The sequence below is a fragment of the Muntiacus reevesi genome, chromosome 1 (genome assembly GCF_963930625.1).
Source record: "Muntiacus reevesi chromosome 1, mMunRee1.1, whole genome shotgun sequence".
Taxonomy (NCBI): Eukaryota; Metazoa; Chordata; class Mammalia; order Artiodactyla; family Cervidae; genus Muntiacus; species Muntiacus reevesi.
Window position 1 is genome coordinate 95,631,067 of NC_089249.1, and position 11,130 is coordinate 95,642,196.

General features: G+C 48.4%; 1 pseudogene; it reads left to right on the forward strand.

Annotated features, from left to right (window-relative positions):
• The first annotated feature begins 641 nt into the window (after positions 1-641).
• LOC136145242 (L-lactate dehydrogenase B chain-like) lies at positions 642-7,263 on the forward strand (annotated as a pseudogene).
• The last annotated feature ends 3,867 nt before the right edge of the window (positions 7,264-11,130 follow it).

The window sequence follows — 11,130 nt, forward strand, 5'->3', positions numbered from 1 at the left end:
GATTCCAGCTTGGAGCCCCGAGTGCATTGACTGGCTGCCAGCACTTGGTTTCTAAGAGTCAGCAATGAGAACACAAAATCGAGGCCACTAAGGAGCCAGACACCCTGGACATCCAGCCCAGAAACCCTGGACATCTGAACACCACACCAATGAGAGGCTTGCTCAGCAGGTCGTGGAGGCCTGCCAGGACTGGAACCCAGAAGCAGTCTCTCTCTCTCTGCAGGACCCTGAGGCGTGCACATGCACACACACAACCACACACACAGACACACACAGTGGAGCTGTAGGAACGGCAATGTCTCACCTCGGCCCCTTTGGAGAGGAGCAGCAACAGGCTAGTCACAGCCCAGGTCTGCGCTCTGGATGACTGAGGTCAGGGGAGGGACAGACGGCAGGGCCAGGCCTCCTAGCCCTGCCCAGAATCATGGGCCCAGCTAGAAGGGAACTGGACAGCACTAGTCCACCTCCCTGTGAAGAAATCCTCCCAGGCACCCTAGACACGTGTCATCTAGGCGGGACAATGGCAACCCACTCCAATATTCTTGCCCGGAAAATTCCATGGACTGAGGAGCCTCGCAGGCTACAGTCCATGGAGTGGTAAAGAGTCGGCCACGACTGAGTGACTGAGCCCACTGGCAGCAATGGAGAGGGAGCTCACCACCTCACAGGGCACCCTGGGCAGCCGCCTGCCCCTGGATGCCCAGGCCCCTCCGGGGCAGCCCTTGGAACCTCAGAGTCAGACTCCAGGCCCTCACCCCATTTCTGTCTACCTGAGATATCGCTTCCGTGCCCAGAACAAAGGCCCCTGGTGAAACCCGCAGCCCTCTGCCCTTTACTTCTTTATCACCCACATTTCAAGCTCACAGGAAGAGGGTTTTCAAAACATCAGAGTCAGAACAGCACTGTGGTCAATTTTTTCAAAAGAAAGGAAACCAAAAAGGATCAAAGAACTGCAGGTGCAGCAGATTAAGACCCTGCAGGGTGGGCAGGGGCCGAGGGCAAGGAAGAGTGTGCCCGCCTGCATGGGAGGCCGCTGCTTGCCCAGATCCCCAGGGTAGGAGTTGGTGAAGGAGTGGAGGGGGGTGGCAACTGGGAAAGGACAGCAGGGCTGCCGCGCTGCTTTGTAGGTTGAGAGGAGACAGCTCACATGGCCCGGGCTCTCGCCAGCTCTTGCCTGCCCCTGTGACAGTCTCTTAAGTCTCTGCAATGCAGTGGCAAATTTCCTTTTACCGAGCAATGCCAGCCGTGTCTCTTGTGCTCCTGACGTCTCAGCGTCCTGAGCTCAGAGCAGGAAACGCTAGTGTGCACGTCTCTGCTGAGACTGTCCTTGAATTTACCGAGCTGCTTATTAAAGGTGTGCACCATGAGACTGTTTCTTTTACTGCCTGGACATCCCTTTTGCTTCATTTTTCTGGTTTCTTTTCCCTTTATTTTATCTTGTTTATTGAGTGAATCTTTTTAGAAAAAAAACTTGTGAAATGTTTTTAAAATGTGAAAAAGCAGAGGGATTATATAATGAGCATCCTAGTATCCAGCTTTACCAGTTCGTAAGAGATTGTCACATTTTTTCCCTCTTTTTGCTGTGGTACAATATACTAACAAAATTTACCGATTTAACCATTTCAGTCGCTTTTAGAAACATAACATTATACATACAGCTAAAGAGCCCTATGGCCTCTCCACTATGCCTTTCCCTTCTTCCCTAGAAAAGTGAAGTGAAGTGAAGTGGCTCAGTAATGTTCAACTCTGCAACCCCATGGGCTGTAGCCTGCCAGGCTCTTCTATCCATGGAATTCTCCAGGCAAGAATATTGGAGTGGGTAGCCATTTCCTTCTCCAGGGGATCTTTCCGACCCAGGGATCGAACCCAGGTCTCCTGCATTGCAGGCAGACTCTTTACTGTCTGAGCACAAGGGAATCCCTAGAGGTAACCACTATTCTGAATTTGATTCTCCTATAGAAGTGATGCATGGATGTTGTAAAATAATCCATGTAGTGGAGAAGATACAGAGTCAAAAGTAAACTTTCTCCTGCTTCCCCCCAGCCTTAAACTCACTTCCCCCTTGAAGTAACCATTGTTAAAACTTTCTATGAATCTTTCCAGGTATCTTTTAATACAAATGAATATATTAGTTTGTTTTCTTTCATTATACACACGAGCTTACACTATGCATAATGTTCTCCAGCATGCCTTTTGTTTCCAGTTATCACTGTTCCTTGGAATTTTTCTGTTAGTACTACTAATTCTCTGTGTTCTTTTTAACAGCTGCATGAGATTCTACTTTATTTGATAGTTTCCCATGGAAGGGTATTTAGGTGGTTTCCAGAGGCTTAGCTATTCTAAACAAGCCTACACGGAACATTCTTGACATATAGTTTTGCTCACTTGTGGGAGTACTGTATATCTGTATCATAAATACCTGAAAGTAGAGTTTCTAAGTAAAAAATATTGAACATTTGACACCTCGAAAGATATTGCCAACCTCCCGTCTAAAAATGAGCAACTCAAACACCAACAAACTACATGTGAGAGTTTCTATTTCCCCACATCCTCGAGAACATGCTTTTTCATACCACTTTTGGCCTTTTGTTTATTTTTTTCTGTAAGCTGTCTGCTCTTACCCTTTTTGAACCCTAGCATTTTATGGGCTGATTTTTACACTTGATCTTTGATCCATCTGGAATTAATTTTAGTTTATATTCTTTTCAATGAACATTTATTGATGTTCCCACTCTGTAAATAGATTGAATGAAGTACTGAGATAAAGGTAAAATCAGATTTCTCTCCATTCAACAGGCCACAGCTAACTGGTTTTGCCTTCCCACTTAGAACTAGCTGATATTGAAGCTCTAGTTTAAGAAGTGGACCATCCATAATGGGTGAGTGAACACAGAGGCACTGCCGACATCCAATCAGTGCTTTGTTCTATAAACAGGCAGCAGTGGATTCAATCACTAGAATTTTGCTTTTTTTTCCTGATGAGATGTGTATTGCATGTGGGAGGGGTGCACACATGCTTGGTGGCCAGAGGAACAGACCGTGGTAGAGAGGAAACAGCCCACCAAACCCATTCTCCCTCTTCCACTATGATGAACTTCAAGCTGGGAGTATGGCTGCCCTTCTGGGGATAGTATTTCCCACCTCCATGCATTTAGAAAGGGCCATGTGACTACACGGGCTTCCCTGGTGGCTCAGTTGGTAAAGAATCCACCTGCCAACGCAGGAGATGCAAGAGACGTGGGTTTGATCCCTAGGTCAAGAAGGTCCTCTGGAGAAGGAAATGGCAACCCACTCCAGTATTCTTGCCTGGAAAATCCTATGGGCAGAGGAGCCTGGTGGGCTACAGTCTGTGGAGTTGCAAAGAGTCAGGCATAACTGAGCACACACATGCACGCGTGCACTCGTATGACTATATTCTCACCAGGGGAATGTGAGCGGAGCTGGTATTAGCCCCTCAGGCTATAATGGTTTTAAAATATGACACACATTCTTTGACTCTCAACTACCAAGTGATGGGTGTCTATGACCGCTCCACTTGAACCTGGGTGGTCTTCATCCCAGAGGAAAGTGGAAAGTCATGTGATCGCTGAGGCTAAGGCATAGAAGGCTGGGCAGCTTCTACCTTGAGGAAAGACTCACCCTTGATGCCCAAGTCTCAGTAAAAGAAGTCCAACTCCTGTGAGGACCCCAAGTTAGAGAGGCCACATGTCAGTGCCCTGGAACAGGCCCCACTGAGCCCAGTCTTCTAGCCAAGCACCAGGTGAGTGAAGACACCCCCAGACAATTCAACCCCTACCACTTGAGTCACCCCTAGTCATCTGAGTCTTCCTACATGAGGCCCCAGACATTGTAGAGTACAGACACAAGCCATGGTCCAGGAATTCTGCCCCAACTCCCGGCATTCCTCACAGACCCACAGAATCAATGAGAATAATGAAATAGTTGATATTTTATAGTACTATTTCAGAGTGGTTTGTTACCCAGCAATAGATATCTGGAACCAAGCCAAGACCAAGAAAATTCTTCCCCTTCCTGCTGACTCCAACCTAGATGTGGCAATGATCCAGCCTCCACGATGCAGATGACAACTCCTAGGATGACAGAGCCACTGGAGGAAAGGTCCCAAAGGACCACATGGAGCACTGCTGCCAGCTGATAAGAAAAACTTACCTCGAGGGGTATATGTGAGAGAGGAACACTTGTCTTTAACCTTTAAGGCAGCGGTCCCCAAACTTTTTGACACCAGACACCAGTTTCATGGAAGACAATTTTTCCACAGATCAGAGGGGATGAGGGGGATGGTTTCAGGATGATTCAAGCATATTATATCTATTGTGTACTTTATTTCTGATCTAATGCCACCCTGATCTGACAGGAGGTACCTCTCTGCAGCCCCGAGGTTGGGGACCCCTGCCTTAAGCCAAACTAACAAAACTTGTGGTACATATGAAACTAACACAACATTGTCCATCAACTGTACTCCAATAGGAAACAAACAATACAAAGATACAGCAGTGAGCAAGGCGCACCACGTCTGGGGAAGAGGATGGAGGGAGGGGCCACAAGGGCAGATCAAACCCCGCAAGAGAATACAGTTGGTTATTTAATGACAGTTGTAATCAGTTCTTTGCAGAGATATACAGGAAGCTGTGAAAACCGTTCAAAGGGCTCTCACCCAGTGTGGGTGGACAAGGAAGGTAGCCCCGAGGAAATGATGCTGCTTTGAGAGCAAAAGGGTGAGTAGAAATTAAATAGAAAGATGGAGAGGGAAGAGAGGAAGACTGCTATGGCACCAAAAGTGGGTGGAACATGTACAAGGGCTCTGAGTCAGGAAGGAGATGGTGAGTTTGAGGAACTGGAAAAAATAAAAACCACCATGGGCCTCATGGGTCAGGCTGAGAATTTCAAACCTGACCTCTAAGAAATATGAATTCATGGGATAGTTCCAGCAGGAGAGTGACTTGATTGGATCAGCCTCTGGAAGCTGAGGGGAAGACACGGGGGCAGGGAGACCAGTGGGAGGTAGATGAAGACCCTGTCTATGGCGGGGACTGTGAGGAGAAGTGATTGGGTCTGATGGATATTCGGGAGGTGGCTGGTAGGACTTGGAGGGTAGGGGGAGATGGTTGCAAGAGAGACGAGTCAAGGATGAAACACTAATAAAATGATGTCTGGTCTATAAATAAGTTATGATGTCATGACCAGAGGAAACCTAGGCAGGGCCAAGTCCAAAGGTAGCTCAGGTCAGAACAGGGACTGGACTTGTTGGCAGGTACCTTTGAGGAAGCCATTTCCTCCATCTTTATAAATTGCCTATAACATGAAAACAACATACTACACAGAACAACTTTTGTGGAAGGACAATGGCTGCCTTCATTCACCCCAGAACACTTAGTGAGTGGTGCCTATGATATGCAGTAAATAAGATAAGTACATAAAGTAAATGGTGTGTTAGCAACAGTGCCAAGGAGAGCAAATAAAGTCGGGAAAGGAGATAGAAGGCAGAAGCAAAGTTTTAGATAAGATGTTTAAGGCATACGCTCATGAACAGGGTGTCCAGGTTCTATGGAACCTGAGTGAGGCTTTCCTCTGGAAAATAAACATTAAAACATCTTATTTTTTCAAATTTCACAAAATACATGGCTCTGTGAATAGACCTCTAGGGCTTGGAAGGGGTAGGTGTGAGTAAGGGGGCCCCGAGCATAGGCATCAAGGATTTTCTCAGTAATTCCACCTCTGCTCATGAGTAACAGAGCCGTAGGAAGCGTGGAGGGTGACTGTGGGTGTCGCCAAAAGAACCTGCTTTATGTGACTTACAGTAAGTCACTCAACTACTCTGACACCCGATTTCCTGAACTGTAAATGCCCTTATAAGGTTTTAAGGAGTAAATAAAGGCTTGTCAATCAAATTTCCAGCTCAGAGTAATACGTGGTAGCTAATTATTTTGATTTTTATTTCTATCTGACACAGAAGGAGAACCGTGGTCTCGGCTGGGGGAAGTGACCAAAATAAAAGGAGGATTATGAGCCCCACGCTGCCTGTGAAGGCTGGGGTCAGCGGCTGCAGGAGGTGCACATCGTGTGCGTGGTTTTGACCTGTGGAACTGGTGTGTGGCAATGGCCCTCATGTGCTGCCTTCTGGAGAACAGCCTTAGAGAGACCACACATCGAATGAAGTCCTAGCTTCCCCTAGGTACTTGAATTCATGAACAAGATGAACAGAAAGAGGGGAGGCTGAGCACACAGTTAACATTGCACAATAGTCGTCCTTTGCACAACTATTACCATACAACTATTACCACTCCCGAGCCTTCTCCCTCCTGTGAACAAGGGCAACTCTTAAGGAAAAACTGATTGCATGGCTGCAGGAGAGGAGGCAAAAGTCACAAACAAAAAAATCATTGCAGTGGGTGTTGGACAAGTAGGTATGGCATGTGCCATCAGCATTCTGGGAAAGTCCCTGGCTGATGAACTTGCCCTTGTGGATGCTTGGACATCTGCAGCATGGGACCATCTTTCTTCAGACACTTAAAATTGTGGCAGAGAACAGATGACCCTGTGATTATGGGGATAACTGCAGGAGTCCACCAGTGAGAGAGAGAGAGTCAATGCAGTCCAGTACGGAGGAGTTTTCTTCAAATTCATTATTTCTGCGACCATCAAGTACAGTCCCATTTGCATCATAAGTGTGGCTTCCAACCCAGTGGATATCCTCATATATATTACCTGGAAACTAAGTGGATGACTCAAGCACCATATGATTGAAAGTGGGTGTCAAAGTTTCACTATTTTATGGCTGAAAACTTGGCGTTCATTCCAGCAGCTGTCATGGATGGATTTGGGGAGAACACGGCGACTCAAGTGTAGCTGTTTGGAGTAGAATATATGTGGCCAGCATTTCTGTTCGGGAACTGAGCCCAGAAATGGGAAAGAACAATAATAGTAAAAATTGGACGGAAGTATGTAAAGTGGTAGTGGAAAGTGCCTGTGAAATCATCAAGCTGAAAGGGTAACCAACTGGTCTGTTGGATGACATGTGACTGATCTCATTGAATCCATGGTGAAAAATCTATCCAGGATTCATCTGGTGTCACAATGGTGAAGAGGATGCATGGCATTTAGAATGAAGTCTTCCTCAATCATCCATGTGTCCTTAATGCCCAGGGGTTAACCAGTGTTAGCAACCAAAAGCTGAAGGCTGATAAGGTTGCTCATCTGAAGAAAAGTGCAGATACACTGAGGGCCATCCAGAAGGACCTGTAAGGCCTGTGGCTTCTGGGTTCTCAGCTGTAGAAATTTCAAAACTCCTACGTGAGGGAATTCCCTGGTGGCCCCATACTTCGGACTCTGCTTCCACTGCAGAGAACACGAACTCGATTCTGGGTCAGGGAACTAAGATCCTGCATACTGCGTGGAGTGGCCAAAACATAAAAATAAAAATAGAAACAAAAACACTCCAGTGTGATTATCCATGAGCCTTTGGTTTTCCTCCATGTACATGGATCACAGTTTGCTTTTTCTCTTCCTAGATGTGTGAATATGGGCTCAAAGAATCAAAGGCCATGCTTGTGGTTTAATGTTTGCAATAGGAGCCCTTGCTCTAGGAGTATGAACTATCAAAATAAAAAATAAAAAGCAAGATGGAAGGAGAGAAAGAAAGGATGGAGGCTGGGAGCTTGGGCAGGTCTGGATTCCAATCCTGCCTCTGCCTCTGCCAACCTGTGACCATGGCTGGTGGCTTCATATGCTCGAGCTGCCACATGGCAGGACAGCCCTAACAATGCTGGGCAGCAGGTTGTGATGACATAAAGTGCAGACAGGCACAGAGCGAGGGGTCACTGCTCCTGCCCCCTCCTTTTCCCAGTCAGTTACACACTCTGGGACCTGTACCAGGAGGAGACATGTCTATGACTGCAGCCTTGGGCACCCGGGGACTGAAAGTTCTCCGAGGCCCTGGGTGCATGGCTGCCACAGCATACACTCTCAGCCATGTCACAAAGCAAGCCTGGCTCGTGGTGGGTGCTGGTGACGTTCAATGACCTAAAACAATGAAACCCATAATCAGAGGGTGCTCTGACTTGGCTGCTGTGGGTTTGTTTGCCCACGCACGAGACACAATCATCTTGCTAGGAGCTGCATCGGCCGTTAGCCCTCAAGTTCTGTTGCTAAGAGATTATGAACCAAATGATGCTTCCAAAAAATAACCACTACAGGATGTTTCAGGATAGAACCATAATAACAGCCTAAACAGAATGGGTATGTTGTTATTGATAAATCCTTATGAAGAGCCAAGGAATGGGGTGGCTGGGGGGGTAGTCTGGCCATACACATCCTATGGAAATTACTGGTTTGCCAAGGTCTTGAGCATAACAAAATAGACTCAGGAATAAAACTGTAAGGGACATAATATAATGTCCTCATGATTCTGAAATCAAGCAAGATATATTTGTTGGGGACTTATTATTTGCCTGTTCTGTGTGTGTTTACAACGATGTCAGCCACATTAAGTTACAGGCGGTGGTGACTAAGTCTGGCAAAGCTGTAACCGCCCCTGGTTGGCACAGGGCCTATGGACCACAACTGATTAAGTGATTTAACAGCCGTTTGCTGCCACCTCCACTATTGCTGTGTTGCTGGGGCAACAGGAACCAGTCTACTAACAGAAGCCCACGTTAGAGCAGGACAAGAGATTCCATCCACAGGGTAGTCAGCAAACAGGGCACTTGTAAGGGACTGATGGTTGTCATCTGGTGCCTAGACCAGTGCTACGCATGGGATTTTCCTGGGAAGATGCAGCCATTCCATTGCAGGTCCTCACCTCCAGGAGATCTCTGTAAGGTAGAAGGATTAGTGCAAAACAGGTGTTATCTGTTAAGAAAGTAACTCCTGATCTCTGCCTGCCTCTCTCCTGACCAGGGAGCTGAGCAGTGTGATGCCAGCCCCGCCCACCTCCCCACCTCCCCTCCTTTTTCCTCCCCGCTCCCCCCACCACCTGCTGGATCCCAAAGGAACCCCTCTGCTTGTTGTCTGGCTGGTTATGGTTACTCTGGCTGCAATGGCCTAACGGTCTACATTTCATCTCACCGGGCAGATTAATGGCACATTGTGTTCTTCTTTCTCACTTTACAGGTGTGAGAGCCAGGGTCACAGAGGGACGGAGTAAAGTGTCAAAGCCACAGAGCTAGTAAGTCAAGGGCAGACCCATGTCGTCTAGCCCCAAATCCCAGGATCCTCACTGCTTGCCAGACCCCAAGACCCATGATGCTTTGCGCAGGAAACCGCCGAGTGTTGCAACCGTACCCGGAAAGGGGTCAGTGTTTCCACGGGTCAACCCTGGTGACCCTCTGTCACTGTGTGCACCCAGGGGAGGGGGCAGAGCCGCCAGCACTCTGACTTCCTCTTTCCCCCGGTGGGGCAGAAGAAGGGGGTCACGAACCAAGCAAATCATTAACATCCCAGCCTCAGAAGCTTATCCTTCCACTCAGTACCTGGGTGAACTCAGGCAAGTTAATCTTCTGCAAAGCTGTTTGCTTTCTTAAAATTAGGAGCTCAGTATATATCCACTTCGTATGGAATTTGTGAGGAATGCATGAGATTAAACAGGTAAAGATGATTAGCAGTATGTGCGGGAAACACTTGATAAATGCTAACAGAAGCAGCATCTGGGGCTATAACAACACCCTTATTTCCACTGCCACCATCATCTACTTCTGCTCGGGACTTGGGGTGCAAGTGAGTAGAAGGATGGCACTAATTAGAGTCCCATTACAGTCCCCAGTAGTGACTGGCCTGTGCTGTGAGGGCCTCCGCTGACAAAGGGAGACATTTCTCAGGGTTCCTGGTGATAGATGCTTCATTTTTCATAAGCTAGACTCAAGGAACAGAGAAGTAGCTTTGCGAGTTTCCAAGGCTGTCTAAACACATGTGCTTCCAATTGCCTCTCTCGGGCTGGAAATCCCCGGTGCCCAGCCCAGGCCAGCTCTCTCCACTGCCCACTGCCCCCCACCCTGAATGGTGCTGGGCATCTTCCCACGACCAGACCTAGGGGCCTCAATGGCAGATTGAGTCCTACTCATCATTTCTCAATTCCATCCCTTGGAGTGGGAAGAGCTGGGGTACCCGACCCCAAGTCTTTCTGAAGGTTTTTACTCTGAGAGTCTTAAAACTCCAGCCCAGAAAAGGGCATCTGAAGGCGGGCTGGATGGAGGGTGGAGATGCAGGCTGAAGTGGTGGGATCATGAATTCACCAGCCCTGCCACTTGGCACCCACCCCCAACGCAGCGGCTCCAGTTATCCTGTGGGGTCAGGATGCTATTTCTGCTGAGTCATCCTTTCTTGCCCAGAGGGATCCTGGCCCAAAGCCACATTCCTGGTGGGGTCTGAGTGCCACAGAGTACAGAAACTTCCTTTCTCACCAGCCCTTTGACTCTCCAGCCCCGCACACAGGCTGGTCTCTCAGCAGCCTCTGCCGGCAACAAACACCCTCCGCCAAGTCTGTGTGTGTCCCCCCAGGGCTCCAGCCCACCCTGGACCCTGAGCTCCAGGAGCAAAGACCATCCCACAGGGAGGGAGGCAGCAAGTGTGCCCATGCAGGAGGGAAGGGAGGAGAGGCAGGGCCCAAGGGAAGGAGCCCAGAGAGGGACTGAGGAGCTACTTAAGCTAAAATTCCTGCCTGTCCCCTTGGTGGGCCCTCCTGTCAATGTGGGTCCAGCAGCCCCACTGAGGAGCCTATGCCCCAGGACAGACCTGGGCAGGAACAACATTTCACCCAAAGAAGCCATGAGACAGTCTAGGCTTCAGCCCTAGACCCATACTGCTCCCCCCACCCAGCAAGTCCAGCATCCCCTGATCATGCAAAACTTCAGGGTCCCCAGATAAGCACCTTCTGCAGAGCCCAGGTTTCAGGAACATCTTTGACTACCCACTGTGTGCCAGGCTCCATACCAAGCGCTGGCCCTACCAGAGAGGACAAGGTAGATGTGGCCCAATCCGTGATGTCCCTCCCATCTTTTCCAGGCCCACGGCCCTTACCTCCACTCATGTTCTCATTGCAGACTGTTTGGGTTAAAATCTGGGTTCCCCACTTTCAGCTGTGTGATCTTGAGCAAGTTACTTTACTTCTCTGGGCCT